The following is a 21709-nucleotide window of genomic DNA, read 5'->3' as shown; positions in this document are numbered from 1 at the left end:
ATGGATTCCCTTCTGGCCTAAGGTGCACAAACAGGCTCTTGGTGACACCGTTCATCCGCGCTTTCATGATAAACGAAGAGCTTCACTACAACAGCGACAACATGCTCCAATCGCTGTTCAATTTGAACTGAGTGGATTTCCGAGCGGCGATCGCTTATATACCGATTGGTGATTTCAATAGCCTGTTTTGAAAGCAATTTTAAGACTATTGAAACAAGTTTTTGGATCAGAAAGTAACAATTATAGAACGCGCAGACATTTTATCTTTTGAATGAAGTGTTTATTATACCATTTCGTTCAGTTGTTTAGGAGCTATTAACGCTCAAAATCTCGGTCTCCGGCGTAACGCTTTCGGTTTCGAAACTTTGATTTTACACCCCGGTATAGAAATGAAAGACGTAGTCCTACGTCAAAAACTTTTGACCGCGATTTCCTCCACTCGTACATGAAGTACGATTGAGCTGATATGCTGATATTTTTGATCAAGTTCCCTTTAAAAATTCGAAGGTCATTTTTACCCATACATCAATTGGCACTCTAATGGGCACCCTTATGATAATATAAGAAATTATAGGAGGTTGTGTCCAAGATACGACCGCATTGTTAACGTAGAACTACACTGTTATTTTATATAAGTCGCTTGTTTATACCTTCGGATATTATTCTATAATGCTGTGAAATTTTAGAAACAACTACTTAGGAGAATAATCTCTGAAATGATTTTTTCATTGAAGAATCAGTTGAATCAGTTTCAATGCATTGGAAATTTACCTCGAACGCTATTCTGGTGGCCGTTTTCGCAATTGACATAGACTAGGCTACAGTCGATTATATACATGTTGCACCAGCACCATTATTCCACATATCATAACTACATCAATATATCTTTGGCACCGCATGGAAACAACAACAATGACAACACTTGTAAGTATCAAATAATATGCTACATGTTATTTAGTATTGTCTCAAAGGAATCGCACTTCTAGGCATCGTTCGTACAACGTAAACCATACAGAGCCATACAGAGCCATACATTGGTGGCTTGAAACTACTAGGAATATAAACACTCCTCATCATTTTGCGCTATTCTCAAAAGAAACGCTTCTGTTAATATTACTGGCCTCGAAAAAAACAGGAAGTGGGTTATATCTATGGTATAACCGCAAGGGTGACGTAGGACTATCGTTGATTTAGAGATCATTTGTATGAAGTTGAATCTAAATTCATTCTGAATGAATGAATATTTGGAGAACTTCGAAAACGAGAGCGTTACGTTGGAGGCACAAGGTTTTATGCATCCAATATTGGATACGGAAATATCCTACTGATGGGGAAGAATAATCTTCAGAAGCTATCCTGTTGATTGCGATTGATTGAAAAATCACAAAACCTAATGTATTTGGTCACAGTGTTACATGGATAGAAAACATTAAAATAAACGCTTTCATATGAATGTAATTTTAAATTCCCAGAGGAACTGGCAGATCATTTTCAGTAACGATTAGATATTTCCACATTTTCCTCGATACTGGAAGCCCACCAGTGGTTAATGCTAACTCGATAACCATCTGTTAATAGCACTTGATTGAAACATATTTGGTCACAGTGTTACATGGATAGAAAACATTCAAATAAACTCTTTCACATGAATGTATTTTTAAATTCTCAGAGGAACTGGCAGATTATTTTCCGGATCTTTCTCGATCCAAACGGAAAGAATTCCGTGCGTGTATGTGTGTGTGTGTAGCGGCTGCTTCGAGATCTTCCCGGGGAACCGTTTGTAGCATCACTCTCCTCCTGATGGATTCCCTTCTGGCCTAAGGTGCACAAACAGGCTCTTGGTGACACCGTTCATCCGCGCTTTCATGATAAATGAAGAGCTTCACCACAACAGCGACAACATGCTCCAATCGCTGTTCAATTAGAACTGAGTGGATTTCCGAGCGGCGCTCGCTTATATACCGATTGGTGATTTCAATAGCCTATTTTGAAAGCAAATTTAAGACTATTGAAACAAGTTTTTGGATCAGAAAGTAACAAGTATAGAACGCGTAGACATTTTATCTTTCGAATGAAGTGTTTATCATACCATTTCGTTCAGTTGTTTAGGAGCTATTAACACTCAAAATCTCGGTCTCCGGCGTAACGCTTTCGTTTTCGAAACTTTGATTTTACACCCCGGTATAGAAATGAAAGACGTAGTCCTACGTCAAAAAGTTGCATTACTTTCTCATGCTCGAGAGAAGCACAGCTGTCACCCTTAGTGGAGGAAGTTTTGCTACTGGCAAGCGAAACCTGATCACATACAAAATTCCAGAACGACATTTACTTTCTTGGTGACTAAACAAGCGAAATAAACTCTTCTTGTTGATAACAACCTCGAAAACATCAGCAATGCTTCATTATGATTGCAAATGCAACCCTAGTTGAAGGCAGTTTTGCGACTGGCACGCGAACCCAAATAAGTTATAACATTCCAGTAAGACATTCAAGATGCTAGGTATTCCCTAAATGATTTTTTGGCGCACAATCTTAACGCCTGCTTCGCCATAACGTCAGTGCATTCTCAAAGGCACCTACGACGCGCCGAAATCGCCTACTTCGCTGTTGTTCGATGCGGTGTCACACTTGCGAAGGCTCGGTTCACTGCGAGTTCTTTTCACTGCACCAACATCGCGTGCATCATTAGATAACGCTTGCCTCGAAATTTTTTTGTCCCTGGCAATGCGTTCGTTTTTTGCAGGGCTCGAACCTGCCTTCCTCTTCTTCCTGCTCATCACACACTACGCGAAGCGTCCAATTTATGACGCGGAAAGAAAAACACACGATACGAATAACGCGAAAAACGAACAGAAAAACCAAACGACGATATCCAAGTTGGATTACCACTGGTGGGGTCCAATCTTAGATCGAAGCGCAGCGAAAGCAAAGTGAACTGGATTGCTCAACAGTCCGATGCCGAATGAAAGTTTGCCTCAGCGAGATCCACTGTTTATACTCGAGGCAAGTATTCCCCTTCATTCTTCTACTTTTCCTTTGTACACGAAGTCTTTAAATCCTACGATTTCCCCTCCGGTGGTCGTCGATAAGTTGCTCGTTATTGACAGCTCTGTTCGGGAAACAAAAATGGACAAATGGACAGAACAAATGTATGGGAAAATGGAAACGCCTAAAGTTTTCATGAATTTTAACAATTTACAAACCAGGGAATTCTAATGTATAGCATATTAAACCAATCTTACGGAATTTCCGATTCATTTAGTATGTAAATCTCCAAAATCCGTTCGCGGCAAAAATAGTTATTAACGTTAACTTTATTTCATAAAAACGTGACCTGTTTTCTGATTTGGCACCCTTAATTAAAAACGTATTTCTACGTCAAAAAAACTGCCTGTTCAGTGTAATACTAGGATTAGCTATAATTACACCCTGTACACTCTGTCCAACGTCTATAAGACCAGGTGATGATTTTGCTGCTTTGAGTCATTGTAAACAAACAACGCTTCAGTTTATATTCTAGTGTATTTGTAATGGTAACTATCATACACTGCATGACTTTCATATATGTGTGTGCAAGCGCTGAGCGTAAAGGGTGTGTCACATCAAATTGCATCACGGAAAAAACGCTGTAGAAATTTAATTTTTAGGAATTATATCTTCAGCTTTCGCTTTAAAATCAGATAAGAGTGTATAGATCACGTTGGCCATGCTTCACTGTCAATTTTTCGTAAATTTGGAAAAATGTCTTCGAACGAAAAAGAGCGTCGTGAATTAATCCTGTGCACTCATTTCGAGAATCCGGAGTTGTCACATCGGGACATCGGTAAGATGCTGGGAATCGTCCAATCCACGGTAAGCAGAGTACTAAAATGATACTTCGAGAACCTAACCATCGACCGGAAGGTGAAGAACGGCAAAAATGGATGCTCCGTCAGTGAAAAAGATCACAAGCGCGTAGTTAAGCAGTTTAGACGTGACCCGAGAAGTTCGGTCCGGGATGTCGCCAATAAGCTGAATTTGTCAAGTTCATTCGTCCAACGGACCAAGCAGCGGGAGGGCCTGCGTACATACAAGGTTCAGAAGGCTCCTAACCGCGACGAAAGGCAAAACATGGTGGGGAAGACGCGAGCCCGGAAGCTGTACACGAAATACTGACGAAGCCGCATTGCCTGGTAATGGACGACGAAACCTACGTCAAAGCGGACTTTCGTCAGCTGCCGGGCCTGTTGTTCTTCTCCGAAGAGGACAAATTCAGCGTTCCGGAGGAGATTCGCAAGCAGAAACTATCCAAGTTTGCCAAAAAGTACATGGTGTGGCAAGCGATCTGCTCTTGCGAAAAGCGGAGCGCCCCCTTCGTGATGACCGGCACGGTAAACGGGCAGGTTTACCTTAAGGAGTGCCTACAGAAGCGCTTACTACCACTATTGAAGCAGCACGAGGGCCCGACCATCTTCTGGCCGGATCTCGCTTCGTGCCACTATTCAAAGGACGTGTTGGAGTGGTACGAAGCCAACGGGGTCACCTTCGTGCCAAAGGAAATGAACCCGCCCAACGCGCCGGAGCTTCGCCCAATAGAGAAATATTGGGCGATTATGAAGCAGGCCCTCCGGAAGAACCCAAATGTTGTCAAATCGGAGGCGGACTTCAAGAGAAAATGGATTTCTGTTAAAAAAAAAACTACAACCTGACGTTGTACAGAACCTTATGGACGGGGTAAAGAGGAAGGTGCGAGCATACGGGCTTGGGCTCGAAGTATGAATAAAAAGAAAATGCCAAAAGTTGTTGAATAGTTTTTATTTTACTGTCTAAAATTTTCAAAAGGATCGGTCTACTGGGCGAATTTCTACAGCGTTTTTTCCGTGATGCAATTCGATGTGACACACCCTTTAAACGAATGTTTTCATATTTTTCAGCTATCAAGTTTCTATAAGACCAGTAACATTTTCCGCTGTTTTAGGTGTTTTGATCAATAAATCTGGAAAATGCCGAAGGGAAAAGTGCTCACGGAGAGAGAAGAAAGACAACTCGATGAATTTCACCAAGAAAATGTTGGTTTCAGAGAAATTGCTCGTTGGATTGGATGATCCGATCAAGTAGTGCTCAAGTATTTGGCGAATCCACAAGGATACGGTATGAAGGAAAGAGCTTCACGTAAATCGAAGCTCTCTCACAGGGATAAGCGGGAAATAGCTAGGACAGCTTGGAATACGTCAAAATCGGTTATGCAAATAAAGTTTTAATAAATAATAACAATATATAATAACAAATAAGACAATTTGTCAAGTTTTGGTAAAAAATCCTCAGAGGGCTTAAAATGTTAAAGCTCCTCATCTTACACCATCTCACATCGGAAGATGTCTGAGTTTTGCCAAACCTCACATGAACCGAATGTGGGACATGGTATGTTGTGACAAAGAATGTTTCCAAAAGAATACATTTTGCTATATTCCATAACGAAAAGTTCTTCAATGTATAGGTTATCTTCACTGATGAAAAAAAGTTCAATTTGGATGGTCCTGATGGTTTCAACGGGTACTGGCGTGATTTACCGAAGAAGGAACAGTATTTTTCAACCAGGAGTTTTTATGGAGGCTCGTGCGTGGTTTGGGCGGGATTCTGTTCAACTGGAAAACTCAGGATAGCTTTCATATCAATCAAAGATTACATATATGTTCTGAAATCTTCTCTCCTTCCGTTTTTTCGTGGATATCGTCACAAAAAATTTACATTCCAGCAAAACAAGCGACCAGCGAGGAAACTAAGCAATGGATTAAGGACCAAAAACTTATTTTTTTGGACTGGCCGGCTCGCTCTCCAGACTTGAATCCTGTTGAAAATCTTAGGGAGGATCCTCGTACGCAGAATCTACGCTGAGTGAAAACGGTACACCACGATTGAAGAGCTCAAGGTCGTAATTTCGGAAAAATAAAAAAAATATCGAGAAATCCGTTCAGAAGAATTTGGTGAATAGTATTCCAACACGAATTTTCAAGGGTATTAGCCGAAATGGCAAGGTTGCCAATTATTGACATGTAAATCAGCCGATCGTTTTGAATTTTTCATTGACAATACTTATGAATTTTGAGGTGGTCTTATAGAAATTTGACAGTTGAAATTATCATATTTAAGCACAATAAATAAACAAACAATTCTTTCGAACGAAATTGACGTCAAATATACTTTACTCTAAGCATTCTACAATGTATGAATATATCTTGTTTTGAATTTTAACGGTTTGTGTTGCAACGAAATAGAATAAGGGCGGTCTTATAGAAGTTGGACAGAGTGTAGTCTTGAACCATAAAAATAATAAGAAAAAGCAACTGTCAAAAAAGATTATCAAAAAACTATATTGAGAATTTTCGGCAAAGCTCCAAAAGAAAATTTAAATTTGTTCTCGATTATAAAAAAGGATACTAGATTGTAAGTAAAATGAATTTATACGCAGATGAATTGTAAAAATAAAAATTTGTTGCAGCTTTAGCTGATCAATCGGAAAGTTCGAGTGTCTGCTTACAGAAGTCCGAAACAAACTTCGAAGAACACTACCCATTTTCACAAAAATCTTAAATCAACTATAACTGTTTCGCATGGAATGGCTGTGAACATTTGGAGATGAATCTAGCACAAGGAAAAGATGTTTGTAATTCGAACTCGCAAACTGTGTGAGTTTCAAACCTGCCCTTCGCATCGATTCGCATTTTCTGTTGAACAGATACTCTCTCTGCCAGGAACGAACCCAAGCTGGGAATGTCAGACAACTGCCACCGCTGCGAGTCAAATCTCACAATACACACAGACGCTCCCTGGGTTCATGTTCCGATACACGTAAGGAACTCGATGTCCCTCGAAGCGAACTGGCCACTCATGACAGCCTGCTTCAACCTTCCTCTGGATTTTTTTCCCCACCGATAAACGAATGGCGAATGCAATTCCAACCAAACTCATCTCTCGGGACGGTCTGTGGGCTCGAGGCAGTATCCTTGCGTGCAGCAATCTGAGAAAGGTGGCTCAACAGCCAGAACCGTGTGGGGTTGGACAAGGAGGAGAGACAGGAAACAAACGAAAGATAAATTACATCCAGCGCAGCAACAGGTCAAAATATTTTGATTTACGAAATTCCTGATCGCGGCGGAAGGCTGGAAGAAGAGGCTGCGTGTTGTGCTGTTTTTATTTTATTTATATAACGAAGGAACAGAGATAGATCGAGCCATCCGTTCGTAACCTGCTGGGCTTTAAATTAGATTGATGGACCGAACGGGGCATCCGATAATGGATTTCGATCGGCCACCGGGATGGTAAATGGGATTTAAATTTGACAGCGCTGCTCGGTACGGAAAGACGGCAACTCTTCGGGGTTGAAGCCCAGAATGAGCTGTTGTTGCGTCGACCCCAGAGATTTACGGAGCTTATCGATTTTATCATGCTTTTATAGCGCGCGTTCGAATATGGCTATCAATGCCGGGTAATTCAAATCCAATAACGAGAACATTTCTATCGGTCCGTCAATGGTGTCACCCCGGTTTCATTATCATTCATATGGCTTATTTTGTGGCCATGCGACAGCCCGATGATGCCGCATGCTTTCCCGAAAACGGAGATGAATCTTTTGCTCTGGGTAGCTCACTCGGTGGAATTTATTTTATGATTTGCTCTGTCCCACTCGACGCATCGGTCAACATTGATTCTCCATTAGTCGAGGGTCTCTCCCCACGAAAGCCTTCTACACTTCTGGTAAAACTACATTAAAACTTAATATCATGTCACATAAACCGATGGATTTATTACGCTTTTTTACTCTCCTCCCGAGGGCGCACTGAAGAATGCTTTGGAGCGCCAATCGGCGATTGTAAACGCGTTCGGTTTCGAGAGGATACAGACGATGACTACACGCGATAGGCCACGCGCGCTTTGCTCCAAGCTGCCGATGGTGATGGCTCATATGCTTTACGATATTCTAGTTGCCTTTTTTTCTTTATCAGATTTTGAGTTGGAGTCGTCTCGCTAGAAATAAAATGCGTCATCACAGTGTTGGCGGTGGCGATAGTCGCGAGGACATGGATCAGTAAAAAAAATAACTGCCCGACATCCATCGCCGGATGGGTCCGATATGTACTTAGTTTTCTTGCTCTTACAGAAAATCTGCAGAAGAGGCAGCAATGTGATGTTGGGACGAAGGCAACAGCGCAAATAGAAATATGCTACACATAATCGATTTCCACATAGCAAAATTCCATCTTCGGAGAAAAAAAGGGTGGGTTGTATCTATGATATAACCGCAAGGTTGACGTGGGACTACCTTAGCGTAGCAATCATTCGTTTGTATTGATTAAATTTTTGATTGAATGAAACAATTCCCGAATTCAATTGAATTCAATATATTTGCTTTGAGAGTAAAAATATTGTATAATTCCATATAAGGTCAATTCATGCATTGTGATAGATTATGTCTTCGTTACAAGTAAATTTAATGACAGTCCTTTTACGTTTGGTGTGATGCCTAGGACAAAATATGCGAACGGAAGAATTATCAAACGATTATTTTATTTTACGTTTCCTTCTCTGAAGTTTGCATCCCTCAAGTGTACGTATTTCTCGAACCGCAAATTTGCTTAATTTGATGAACTTCAGACACTCAGTTTCGATTTTGACATGTACGTCGAACGCATATTGTTTAATTGTCATCGCGTCATCGCAGCAATTGGTTATCAACATCCTGCCTAATCATCAAATGGTATGCGTAGGAATTCAGTGAGCAGAAGATATGAAGGCATATCCTTCAATGCAATCTTGAATAACCGAGCCAAAGCATGGTGTTCGTACCCGCTTTTGTAATCCGTGTTAGGAAAACACTTTTCGTAGTGCAAAAAAAACATGCGAGTGCAGAAGTACCCCCGGAAGACCGTTTTAAGGAAACATATTCTATTTTGCACAAAGGCAAGCGAGTACAAAAGTACTCGCAGTTTGCATTTATTTGCTGGGCCCATTTTTTCAGACATCTTGGTTTTGAAGTCTGTGTTAGGCAAACACATTTCAGTCGGAACAAAAATGCTCCGACTTGTATTAATTTGCAATGTCAATTTCTTCAGATACATTGGTTCTACAGTCTGTGTTGGGGAAACACATTTCAGTCGGAACAAAAATACCCCCGACTTTCATGTATTTGCAATGCCGATTTCCCCACGCTCCATGAATTAGAAGTCTGTGTTAGGGAAACACATTTCAGTCGGAACAAAACAACCCCTGACTTGCATGTACTTGCAATGCCAATTTGACTAAGCTCCATTTATTAGAAATCTGTGTTAGGGAAACACATTTCAGTCGGAACAAAAATGCCCCCGACTTACATGTATTTGGAATGCCAATTTCCCCACACTCCTTGGATTTGAAGTCAGTGTTAGGGATACACATTTCAGTCGGAACAAAAGCACCCCCGACTTGCATGTATTTGCAATGCCAATTTCCCTAAGCTCCATGTATTTGAAATCTGTGTTAGGGAAACACATTTCAGTCGGAGCAAGAATACCCCCGACTTCCATTTGCAATGCCGATCTCTCCAACGCTGCTTGGTTTTGAAGTCTGTGTTAGGGAACACATTTCGGTGAGAACAAAAGTCCCCATACTTTCATGTATTTGCAATGCCGATTTACCCAAAACTGCTTGGTTTTAATGGCTGTGTTAGGGAAACCGTAGATCCGACCAATCAAAATGAGGCAGTTAGGGCGTTTTGATAACGCTTAACATTTTACAGTTATTCAATTGTTTATCTAATGAAAAATAACATTCTGTTAATTGCGTAGAAAAAGTCCCTATCAATTGATGCAAACATCTTTCCGATCCAGTAAGAAATGTTCGAGTTATAAATATTCGGAATCTTTCATCTTTTCCTGCATGTTCTGTGTTTAGGTTTTCATTTTACCCCCCATATATTCCGGTTCGACGTAGTCCCACGTCAAAAGATCGACAACTATTAATATACGGGACAATGCCAATGTCTGGACTATAAGCCTCCCAAGTCTCCAAGTGTGGTTTTTCCGAGATATCTTGTTCGACTGAAATAAGCTTGAAACCATCCTGATTCGCCTGAAGATTGAAGACAAAATTGTACACAAAGTCAATGTTTTAACGTTTTCGTTACGTATTGACAATTGGTTCATTAGATGGTTTCTATTGAGGTTCTAATTGAAAACTTTTATTGATATCAAAATCGACCTGAAAAATAAATGAGACTTCGTAGCCAAAAATTAGGCATTCGTGTCTGAATGTTCTTTCTGAATTCAGAATGGCATGTTTTTATTTAGTATTTCTAGCCAGCCAAAAAAACTTTAATCGACTATTTTTTTATTTGAATGCAACGTTGATCATGCATTTGCAGCAGGAAACTGAGTATTTCAAAGATTTTTTTTCCTTTTTTTTGAATCAGAATCAGCTCAGAGCCTATTGGTAGGTGTTTGAAGATAAGTTCTTTTGACGTAGGACTACGTCTTTCATTTCTATACCGCGGTGTAAAACCAAAGTTTCGAGAACGAAAGCGTTACGCTGGAGACCGAGATTTTGAGCGTTAATAGCTCTTAAAAAACTGAACGAAATGGTATGATAAACACTTCATTTGAAAGATAAAATGTCTACGCGTCATATACTTGTTACTTTTTCATCCAAAAACTTGTTTCAATAGTCTTAAAATTGCTTTCAAAACAGGCTATTGAAATCACCAATCGGTATATAAGCGAGCGCCGCTCGTAAACCCACTCAGTTATGATTGAACAGCGATTGGAGCATGTTGTCGCTGTTGTTGTGAAGCTAATTTCGTTTATCATGAAAACGCTGATGAACGGTGTTACCAAGAGCCTGTTTGTGCACCTTAGGCCAAAAGGGAATCCATCAGGAGGAGAGTGATGCCACGGTTCCGCTTGAAACATCGGAGCAGCCGCCACACACACACACACACACATACACGCGCGGAATTCTCGTTGCTATCATCGTTGCTGAAAAATAATCTGCCAGTTCCCCTGGGAATTGAAAAATACATTCATGCGAAAGAGTTTATTTTAATGTTTTCTATCCATATAACACTGCAACCAAATACATTTGGTTTTGTTATTTTTCAATCAATCGCAATTAACAGGAAAGCTTCTGAATATTTTTTTTCCCCATCAGTGGAAATTTTCGTATCCAATATTGGATGCATAACATGAAAAAGGGAAAATGTTTCACATCGCGAAAATCAAGTCATTTTCGAGCGATTATTTGCTTTCTACTCATATAATGCTGCGACCAAATACATTTCGTTTTGGATTTTTTCAATCAAGTGCGATCAACGTAAGACCACGTCTTTCGGCAATTTATTGGAGGTGCAATGAATCTTTAGGAATTCCCGCTCTACGCGCACTGGCAAACAATGTTTACTCAACAATTTCTCAAACGAGAAATGGGTGTTGTGAGAAAGGATTAGCGAACGCGAAAACGACAAACGGGAGAAAGATACGTTTGGAGGTTGAAGGAAATTGGCAGAAAACTTCTTCATTCTATCATTCAAATAATGTGATTCATACCACATCGTTTTGCCAGAAAGAGATTATTAATGTTCAAAGGAGGAATCGAGTCCTCCGAGGAAATTACCCAGCGCAAATTAGAGTCGACTATCGATTGCGGCATTCGTACACAAATAATTTTATAATGCAGTTTCACCAAAGTGATTTCTTCGGATATATTCACTACATCATGTCATGTATTTCATATTCTTCATTATGAAATCCATATCCATGGCACCTATCGGTAACGAATTATTATCGAAACCACGATTTTCGCTAAATGCTCCTTTCAGTTCGGCCTGTAAAAAACTTTTCTGTACTCTAATCCATCAAATTTGGAGCCCTGAAAAGGGCCGTTGATTATATGCTAAGCTAATATAGCACGCTCTCCTCGGATACGATGGGCCAGCTGGATTTCCTTGGGCATGATGTGACGCGTTTTGCATGGATAGCACACAAATTGGTATCTTCGAATAAGCCTCCTGCAGCGTCATAGCCGCGGAACTTTGGAAGCGCAAGTCGGTTTTGAAGTCCTGAGCAATTCCACGATCCAAATGCTGCAAAGGTAGCTTGCGGATCAGAAATTCGGTCGACTTCCGATAGCGATGAATTTCACGCAAAGTTCCCGGTCGATAGCGATGTGGCTTCTTCACCTATCCTGCGGCTGGTGCGCTTATCCGAGTTGCTTTCGTGTGCCTTACCACCGAAAGACTAACGAGCTATCTGCTTGGTCCCAAACAAACGAGTTCTCACGGTGCGAGAGTAGAGTAAGCGTGGAAACACACTAGACGGCTCTCCCGCGCGATTCTCGCAATGACAAGTCGCAGCAGGAGCTCGATGAAAAACACATTCAGCGGCTTTCGACGGCTTCACTAGCGGCCATTATCATATTTTTATAGACGGATGCAAGACGAGTCTATGGTACAAGGTACAACTGTTTGGACAGTAAGCGGATTAGAGGGAAGGTATATAAAGACAGAATGGTGGAAAACGGAAGAGGGATGTTTACCTGAGCGAGAGGGAGAAAGAAGTTGATCGCACACGTCTGAAATATTGCATTTCTCGATAATTTGGGTAGTATTCGAGAATCCGCAGCTACATGACCGCAGAGTGATTTTCACGTATTGGCTCACCGATAGTACATTAACTATTACCTCGCTTCATGTGCACCGCATAAACACTAATACTATCACAAAACCGTTGCGGCGCATCATCTCCATCGAACCACCGCAGAGAATGAGGAACCTTACAACAGTGACTTTAGAACCGGCCGTACCCGCTCCGCCTTGTGTGTTTTATCTCATTCACATTCCATTATCGAGGCCCCGCGGCGGTCTGTCATTGCAAAATCCGCGCGGGGAAGCCGTCCAGTGTGTTCTTACGCTAAGAAATGAACGAAAGCAAAGGAAGCGTCATTTTATAAACCATAAAAGTATAGCATCTAAATCCCACCCTTATTATATTCGTGAGTATACATTAAGCTTATATAATAAAGAGGATGGGGTTTACATTCGATTCTTTTATGTTTTATAAAATGACACTTCCCTTGCTTTCGTTCATTTCTTACTCTACTCTCGCACCGTGAGGACTCGTTTCATCGGGACTAAGCAGACAGCTCGTTAGTCCTTCGGTGGTAAGGCACCACGAAAGCAGCTCGGATAAGCGCACCAGCCGCAGGAAGCGTGAAGAAGCCACATCGCTATCGACCGGGAACTTCGCATGAAATTCGTCGCTATCAGAAGTCGACCGAATTGCTGATCCGCAAGCTACCTTTGCAGCATTTGGATCGTGGAATTGCTCAGGACTTCAAAACCGACTTGCGCTTCCAAAGTTCCGCGGCTATGACGCTGCAGGAGGCTTATTCGAAGATACCAATTTGTGTGCTATCCATGCAAAACGCGTCACATCATGCCCAAGGAAATCCAGCTGGCCCATCGTATCCGAGGAGAGCGTGCTATATTAGCTTAGCATATAATCAACGGCCCTTTTCAGGGCTCCAAATTTGATGGATTAGAGTTCAGAAAAGTTTTTTACAGGCCGAACTGAAAGGAGCATTTAGCGAAAGTCGTGGTGTCGATGATAATTCGATACCGATAGGTGCCATGGATATGGATTTCATAATGAAGAATATGAAATACATGACATGATGTAGTGAATATATCCCCATATCGAAGAAATCACTTTGATGAAACTGTTTACCGTTTGTCGTTTTTAAGTGTTGGGAAAGGGCATTATTTTTGCTGAGTAAATTCCAAGAAAAAATCCATTCCTTCTTTAAGCGTGATTCATTCTGCTTCGGATCAACGGAACAGTGATAATCGTTTCATACAAAAGATAAAATGTCCAAGAGTTATATGATTGCTATTTATTGAGTCGGAAAATTGTTTCAATAGCTTAATGATAGCTTCGAAAACAGGTTATAAAATTCCTTTGCTTTCGTTCATTTCTTACTCTACTCTCGCACCGTGACGACTCGTTTGTTTGGGACCAAGCAGATAGCAGGTTAGTCTTTCAGTGTTAAGGCACACGAAAGCAGCTCGGATAAGCGCACCAGCCGCAGGATAGGTGAAGAAGCCACATCGCTATCGACCGGGAACTTTGCGTTAAATTCATCGCTATCGGAAGTCGACCGAATTTCTGATCCGCAAGCTACCTTTGCAGCATTTGGATCGTGGAATTGCTCAGGACTTCAAAACCGACTTGCGCTTCCAAATTTCCGCGGTTATGACGCTGCAGGAGGCTTATTCGAAGATACAAATTTGTGTGCTATCCACGTAAAACGCGTCACATCATGCCCAAGGACATTCAGCTGGCCCGTCGAATCCAAGGAGAGGGTGCTATATTAGCTTAGCATATAATCAACGGCCCTTTTCAGGGCTCCAAATTTGATGGATTAGAGTTCAGAAAAGTTTTTTACAGGCCAAACTGAAACGAGAATTTTCGTTTGGATGCCATACAGTATCGAGAAAATTCCGGAAAGATCTAATCGTTGCTGAAAAATAATCTGCCAGTTCCCTGGGAATTGAAGAATACATCCATGCGAAAGAGTTTATTTTAATGTTTTCTAATTATATGGCGAAAACAGCGACCAAATACATTTGATTTCGTAATTTTTCAATCAAGTGTAATTAGCTGGAAAGCTTCTGAAGATTATTCTTTCCCATCAGTAGGATATTTTCGAATCCAATAATGGATGCATAACATGAAAAACGGAAAATGTTTCGTATCGCGAAAATTATATAATTTTCAATCGATTATTGCTCAGTCGCCGAAATTTTCATACTCAGAGAGTTCATTCTCCTCTAGTTTGCCTTCCAAATTGCCATCGTAAACCACACCTTCTCTCGATTCAATCACGCACGAAAAGCATACTGAAATGATATTCTGGTGGTGAAACCCATTCATTTTTCGTGAGGCGTCGTGCACAAATTACGTAACGCGATAAGGGGGGAGGGGTTAGATGTTGCGTTACTTTCTGTTTATTAGAGATAGGAAATTGCGTTACGAAAGGGGAGGGGAGGTTCAAAATCCGGATTTTTGCGTTACGTAATTTGTGCACGACGCCTGAGGACATCGACAAGACAACATCGTTACTGAACGAGCTGAACGGCGAGGGATCGAGGTATTCATTACCTGGCTTGACCTGATGTGAAATGCAATCAGTTTGTTTTAACTGTGAGGGAGCGCAGAAAAGCCGATCGATCAGAAGGAGAAGAGAAGGTGACCAAGAGAGTATCAGCATCGAAATACGGTTCCTCGGGAAGACATAGAAGCAGCCGCCACACACACACATACACGCGCGCAACTCTTTTCGTTTGCTGGTTATCGAGTGAAACCTGGAAAGAAATGATCGTTGCTGAAAAATAATCTGCCAGTTCCCCTTGGAATTGAAAATTACATTCAAGCGAGTTTATTTTAATGTTTTCTATCCATATAATACTGCGACCACATACATTTGGTTTTGTGATTTGTCAATCAAGTGCAGTTAACAGGAAAGCTTCTGAAGATTATTCTTCAGAACAAGGTTTTTTGTATCCAATATTGGATGCATAAAACCTTGAGTCTTCAAAGTAACACTCTCGTTTTTGAAGTCACCCAAATATTTATTTATTCATTCATTCAGGATGGATTTAGATTCAACTTCAAACAAATGATCTCTAAATCAACGATAGTCCTACGTCACCCTTGCGGTTATACCATATATATAACCCACTTCCTGTTTTTTTTCAGAAAAAAAACCTAGTCTGCGCCAGGTTTATATGCCTAAGAAGTTATTAAAATAAAATGCGAAGTTAGTAAAACATGTAACATATACGAATAATTATAAATAAAAAATTATTTAGTGTTCGTATGTCGGGATTTAACTCGAGAACAGATGAACGGATCTGAATAATTGACTGATTTTCTGCTGATATCAATCTACCGATTGAAATTCCATTTTGTTTTGAAGTTTGATGTCCCTTTCAATTTTGGGGACGTATATTTGACGTTCAGGATGTTTTACCGAGGAAAGTATTGGGAGTACAAATAGAGAAACTGGATTCGTCACGAATAATGGTTCAATTCTAATCGCTTATTGCTTATCGTCTCTTGGTGGATCCACGAGATTTATGCATCAGCCAATGTAAAACAGCCCACTCATAGGCGGCCATTTTCCCATACCAACATTTCGACACTTCAAGCATCAAAACAACTGAGATGTAGACGCTTTGATTGATTTTGAACTCCACTGTGTTTGCTGTATATAATGTCGATTGAAGTGAATTTTTAAAATCATATCCATCATGATGGATTGACTCGTAATTCGATATAACATAAGTCGGTTTAATGATATACACTACCGTAAAATCAAACTAATCGACATCATATTTTCGAATCAGGCGAATAATTTAAATCAATTTAGTATTACGGGACATCGCATAACATGCGGTGGGAAATCATTCAACTGTAATCATTTTATATTATATATGAGTATCTATTACATCATATTGTAAATTTAACACATCAAGAACCGCGATGACGTATGTGTCGTTGTCTGGTGGTGATATTCATTTTGGGATGCAAATTAATCTATATCATATCAGCAGCAATTTTAATGAAAATTTGCACTTCATGTTATTTAATCACTTAACCTTTTGCGGCCGGAATTATTTTCCCTTTGAAGAGATACTCTTATCTTCCAACGCTAATAATATTTTGTTTATACCAAGTACCGTTACATATTGTTCATAGAAACTCCGTATGAACCTTCCTTAACCATTTATATATTAATTTACTGTTATTGCCACCAGAACAATATGTTTAAAATAAATCGTATATATGTATGTCGTATTAGACGAAATTCATGCCAACTCGACTGACCGTTGGCAGCACCATCTCAGATAGCAGTGAAACGTTGTGGGTGTAAGGACATGGGTCATTTAAGCAACTTTGCATACTTGAAATATTCGAAAAATAATTAGACTACTTTTTGGAAAAAACATTTTTTTTTCATAGTTTTTTACAAAAATTTATAACTTTAAAACTATGATACCTACAAAATTCATGTCAAAGGATGAGATAAAGGAAATTATTTAAATTTTTACAAAAAAATACCATTGGAAAAAAATTTCGCTGAAAAAAAAGTTATTTTCAAAATTAAAATTCATTTTTCTCAAAAACGTATTTGTTTAAAATTCCCGAATATATATATATATATATATATATATATATATATATATATATATATATATATATATATATATATATATATATTCGGAAGATTAACACTTCTTCAGGGAAAAAGTTTTTCAAACAACAACATTGTCATGTTTTCTTTGAAAAAAACAGGAAGTGGGTTATATCTATGGTATAACCGCAAGGGTGACGTAGGACTATCGTTGATTTAGAGATCATTTGTTCGAAGTTGAATATAAATCCATTCTGAATGAATGAATAAATGAATATTTGGGGGACTTCGAAATCGAGAGCGTTACGTTGGAGGCACAAGGTTTTATGCATCCAATATAGGATACGAAAAACCTTGTTCTGAAGAATAATCTTCAGAAGCTAACCTGCTAACTGTACTTGATTGACAAATCACAAACCCAAATGTTATATATGGATATTTTATGGATAGAAAACATTAAAATAAACCCTTTCGCTTGAATGTAATTTTCAATTCCAAGGGGAACTGGCAGATTATTTTCCAGCAACGATTAGATATTTCCACATTTTCCTCGATACTGGAAGCCCACCAGTGGTTAATGCCAACTCGATAACCACCTGTTAATAGCACTTGATTGAAACATATTTGGTCACAGTGTTACATGGATAGAAAACATTCAATTAAATTCTTTCACATGAATATATTTTGAAAATTCCCAAAGGAACTGGCAGATTATTTTCAGTAACGATTAGTTATTTCCACATTTTCCTTGATACTGGAAGCCCACCAGTGGTTAATGCCAACTCGATAACCACCTGTTAATAGCACTTGATTGAAATATATTTGGTCACAGTGTTACATGGATAGAAAACATTCAATTAAACTCTTTCACATGAATATATTTTGAAAATTCCCAAAGGAACTGGCAGACTATTTTCAGTAACGATTAGATATTTCCACATTTTCCTCGATACTGGAAGCCCACCAGTGGTTAATACTAACTCGATAACCACATTTTAATAGTACTTGATTGAAAAATATTTGGTCACAGTGTTACATGGATAGAAAACATTCAAATAAACTCTTTCACATGAATATATTTTGAAAATTCCCAAAGGAACTGGCAGATTATTTTCCAGCAATGATTAGATCTTTCCGGAACTTTCTCGATGCTGAATGGCATCCTAACGGAAAGAGTTCTGCGCGTGTATGTGTCGATCCTTCGCCGTCCACCTCCTCCAGCACGTTAGGCAACGATGTTGTCTTGTCGATGTCCTCACGAAAAATGAATGTGTCTCACCACCAGAATATCGCTTAAGTATGCTTTTTGTGTGTGATTGAATCGAGAGAAGGTGTGGTTTACGATGGCAATTTGGAAGGCAAACTAGAGGGGAATGAACTCTCTGAGCTCGGAACTTTCGGCGACTGAGCAATAATCGATTGCGGGCACATACAATATTGGATACGGAAATATCCTACTGATGGGGAAGAATAATCTTCTGAAGCTATCCTGTTAATTGCGATTGATTGAAAAACCACAAAACCAAATGTATTTGATCACAGTGTTACATGGAAAGAAAACATTCAAATAAACTCTTTAACATGAATATATTTTGAAAATTCCCAAAGGAACTGGCAGATTATTTTCAGTAACGATTAGATATTTCCACATTTTCCTCGATACTGGAAGCCCACCAGTGGTTAATGCCAACTCGATAACCACCTGTTAATAGCACTTGATTGAAACATATTTGGTCACAGTGTTACATGGATAGAAAACATTCAATTAAATTCTTTCACATGAATATATTTTGAAAATTCCCAAAGGAAATGGCAGATTATTTTCAGTAACGATTAGTTATTTCCACATTTTCCTTGATACTGGAAGCCCACCAGTGGTTAATGCCAACTCGATAACCACCTGTTAATAGCACTTGATTGAAATATATTTGGTCACAGTGTTACATGGATAGAAAACATTCAATTAAACTCTTTCACATGAATATATTTTGAAAATTCCCAAAGGAACTGGCAGACTATTTTCAGTAACGATTAGATATTTCCACATTTTCCTCGATACTGGAAGCCCACCAGTGGTTAATACTAACTCGATAACCACCTTTTAATAGTACTTGATTGAAAAATATTTGGTCACAGTGTTACATGGATAGAAAACATTTAAATAAACTCTTTCACATGAATATATTTTGAAAATTCCCAAAGGAACTGGCAGATTATTTTCCAGCAATGATTAGAACTTTCCGGAACTTTCTCGATGCTGAATGGCATCCTAACGGAAAGAGTTCTGCGCGTGTATGTGTCGATCCTTCGCCGTCCACCTCCTCCAGCACGTTAGGCAACGATGTTGTCTTGTCGATGTCCTCACGAAAAATGAATGTGTCTCACCACCAGAATATCGCTTAAGTATGCTTTTTGTGTGTGATTGAATCGAGAGAAGGTGTGGTTTACGATGGCAATTTGGAAGGCAAACTAGAGGGGAATGAACTCTCTGAGCTCGGAACTTTCGCCGACTGAGCAGTAATCGATTGCGGGCGCATACAATATTGGATACGGAAATATCCTACTGATGGGGAAGAATAATCTTCTGAAGCTATCCTGTTAATTGCGATTGATTGAAAAACCACAAAACCAAATGTATTTGATCACAGTGTTACATGGAAAGAAAACATTCAAATAAACTCTTTAACATGAATATATTTTGAAAATTCCCAAAGGAACTGGCAGATTATTTTCAGTAACGATTAGATATTTCCACATTTTCCTCGATACTGGAAGCCCACCAGTGGTTAATGCCAACTCGATAACCACCTGTTAATAGCACTTGATTGAAACATATTTGGTCACAGTGTTACATGGATAGAAAACATTCAATTAAACTCTTTCACATGAATATATTTTGAAAATTCCCAAAGGAACTGGCAGATTATTTTCAGTAACGATTAGTTATTTCCACATTTTCCTCGATACTGGAAGCCCACCAGTGGTTAATACCAACTCGATAACCACCTGTTAATAGCACTTGATTGAAACATATTTGGTCACAGTGTTACATGGATAGAAAACATTCAATTAAACTCTTTCACATGAATATATTTTGAAAATTCCCAGAGGAACTGGCAGATTATTTTCAGTAACGATTAGTTATTTCCACATTTTCCTCGATACTGGAAGCCCACCAGTGGTTAATGCCAACTCGATAACCACCTGTTAATAGCACTTGATTGAAAATATTTGGTCACAGTGTAACATGGATAGAAAACATTCAATTAAACTCTTTCACATGAATATATTTTGAAAATTCCCAAAGGAATTGGCAGATTATTTTCAGTAACGATTAGATATTTCCACATTTTCCTCGATACTGGAAGCCCACCAGTGGTTAATGCCAACTCGATAAACACCTGTTAATAGCCGCGCGTGTATGTGTGTGTAGCGATGTCTTCCCAGGGAATCGTTTGTGGCATCACTCTCCTCCTGATAGATTCCCTTCTGGCCTAGGGTGCACAAACAGGCTCTTGGTGACACCGTTCATCCGCGCTTTCATGATAAATAAAGAGCTTCACCGCAACAGCGACAACATGCTCCAATCGCTGTTCAATTAGAAGTGAGTGGATTTCCGAGCGCCGCTCGCTTATATACCGATTGGTGATTTCAATAGCCTGTTTTGAAAGCAATTTTAAGACTATTGAAACAAGTTTTTGGATCAAAAAGTAACAAGTATATAACGCGTAGACATTTTATCTTTCGAATGAAGTGTTTATCATACCATTTCGTTCAGTTGTTTAGGAGCTATTAACGCTCAAAATCTCGGTCTCCGGCGTAACGCTTTCGTTTTCGAAACTTTGATTTTACACCCCGGTATAGAAATGAAAGACGTAGTCCTACGTCAAAATACAACTAATCCTAATTTTGTTAAATGTCAAGATAGCGATATAGTGTATTCGACAAAGTTTTAGATATTATTAAAATACCCCTTCCACATTTTCTGTATCAAACATTTATTCGATGTAACGGAGAAACATGTTATTTGCAAGTGATTGAAAAATCTTGAACACAAATAAGACGTATATTCATCCAAACTAATTCGCAAGCATATCTTCTTCTTCTTTCCTCTTCAATGGCACTAACGTTCCTAGAGGAACTTCGCCGTCTCAACGTAGTATTACTTGCGTCATTTTTATTAGTACTTAGTTGAGATTTCTATGCCAAATAACACACCTTGAATGCATTCTGAGTGGCAAGCTCTAGAATACGCGTGATCACAGTGCAAGTCGGAGGAAAATTCGCAAGCATATGCGATGTATGTATATCGCCTCCACTTTTGCATGTATATGCTAATCAGGCACATCGTATACCTTCGAAAATATGGGGTATATGATGTTGTATATACGTTAGTTATACAATTTGATGTTTGCTGGGTTGGCCACGGGAGCTCGATAGACGATTTATAATGCGGAATTACCCGATATAATGGTTGTAGGTTTATTATCAATGGCTATATTACGGTTTC

This window comes from Toxorhynchites rutilus, chromosome 1 (genome assembly GCF_029784135.1).
Source record: "Toxorhynchites rutilus septentrionalis strain SRP chromosome 1, ASM2978413v1, whole genome shotgun sequence".
Taxonomy (NCBI): Eukaryota; Metazoa; Arthropoda; class Insecta; order Diptera; family Culicidae; genus Toxorhynchites; species Toxorhynchites rutilus.
This window is presented reverse-complemented; position numbering follows the sequence as displayed.